Raw genomic sequence first — 2,013 nt, 5'->3', positions numbered from 1 at the left:
CATACCGAAGGCACCAAAAGTGTATGTAACCCTTTAAATCAGTGGTTATTTTAACGTGAACTTCAAAAGGGCGTAACTCGAAAACTCGCCTAACAAAGATTTTCATGAATCACTTACGCTTGGGTCGTACCAATCGTATGGTGTATATATGAGAGGTATTATTTTCTTTATAATAGTGGCATTTGGACACCGTGCAAAAAAAAAACCTTGTTATTATGTTTTTTCTGATATTTTTTTCAAGCTGTAATAATAAGTAATGTTGATTTGGGACCATCCATAAACCACGTGGACACTTTTTGAGAATCTTTTACCCCCCTCCCCCTTCGTGGACAATTGTTCATACAAAAAATTACTTTTTTTATGGATCGTGGACAATCGCCATACCCCCCCGCCCCCCTAAAGTGTCCACGTGGTTTATGGATGGTCTCTTTAATACAATGCACATTCTAAACGAATGAGTTAGAATTTTAACTACTTATCAAAAATTGAGTGTAATGGAAAATTGATGAATGTGTCCTTTGTAAAATGCTCCCAAATATTTTTTTAATGTTCACTAAATTACCTGGTCTTGAATATTATTCTTTTATTGAAAGCTTCCAATAATAATGTTATCAAAAAAGTTAAGATAACCTTTCTTTCAACTTGTACAAAACAAGGAAAATTCTTCAATTACTAAGTTGTACACAATTTGCGAAGCAATAACTCATCCAGCGTTACTAATTTTCAGTTCACTTCAGAAGCAGTGAAAGGGCAAGAAAAATAATTTAAAACTTGGGCAAAAAAGCAAAAAGTTGGCGGCAACAAAAAGTTGAAGAAAAATCACCCTCGCAAAACGAAACAAAAGCGTATTTTATTACGTAAAATTTTGCCTGGTGATACGCCAGAAACGAAGCTACTGCCGCAGTTACATGTATATTTATGTATTTATGTACAGTTTCGCCAGAAAACAAAAATTTCCACTTGGTCCACGACGAAATGTCCCGTCCCGAGATATTGGCGAAAAAGACGCGTACAGCTCACTCTTCAGTTGCTTTTTTTTTCGCTTCGTTCCTTTCATTTCAAAGTAATCTCCTCGCCAGGCCAAGGGAGGGTGGCGCAAAAAAAACAAAAGAAACCCCCGGAAGTGCTGGAAAAAGGTGAGGAGGGGGCATCCTTGTGTTGGTGTTTGCGCGGCCAACGCCAAATGTATATAAAACAAGGTCCGTTATGTACGGGCGCGTATCGAAAAATATAAGAAAATGAATTAATGAGACGAAAAACGGGGGAAAAAATCGCAAGGCGCTGTAAAATTTCCAAGAAACAAGGGGTTGAATGAAAAATTATGGACGCTGACGACGACGATGGGGAGGAGGAGGACAAGCAGAAAAAAAATAATTGAAGCAAAAAGAGCGCGCCAGGACGCCGTTGCCTTTGCTGATGGAGGATTAGAAAGAAATATTGAAATTAAAAATAATTATTCCTCTTTCCACGGGGACTCACAAAGAAAACGACCGGTTTGCGAAATGGCAGGAATGAACGATAATGAACATTTTAAATTGCTTTCTGGGAAATTTGGCTTGCTTTTTAAAAGTTTCTACGAAATTGAATGAGCGGAAAATTTTAACAATCATTTAAAGATTTTCGTCAAAATTTCGACTGTCCACTTTAACCACGTTACAAAATGCACCCTCGAAAAAATTTAGGAAGCAACTTGCATCCCCCAGTTATGAGTATATTTGCTGTATGCAATCAACAAAAACAAAATATTGCGCCTAGCCCTACATCATCAAGCTCAACTCTATCTCTCGCACCCCCTTTAAAGACGACAAAACGTGCGTTCGGAAACAGGGGTTTGTGCTCTTATGTAAAAGCAAAACACACATGTACAGAACGCATATCACACATGTCCGTGTTGACCGGTCTATGTGCGAGGACACGGGGACACCAAGGATGCACCGACTTCTGGGCCATGATCCTGGTCAGTTTCGACTCAGTCAGTGCCGGGTGGTGACCTTCACATAATGACAACTTTCG

The sequence above is a fragment of the Culex pipiens genome, chromosome 3 (assembly GCF_016801865.2).
Source record: "Culex pipiens pallens isolate TS chromosome 3, TS_CPP_V2, whole genome shotgun sequence".
NCBI lineage: Eukaryota > Metazoa > Arthropoda > Insecta > Diptera > Culicidae > Culex > Culex pipiens.
The sequence above is the reverse complement of the archived record's forward strand: the minus strand, read 5'-3'. Positions refer to the sequence as shown.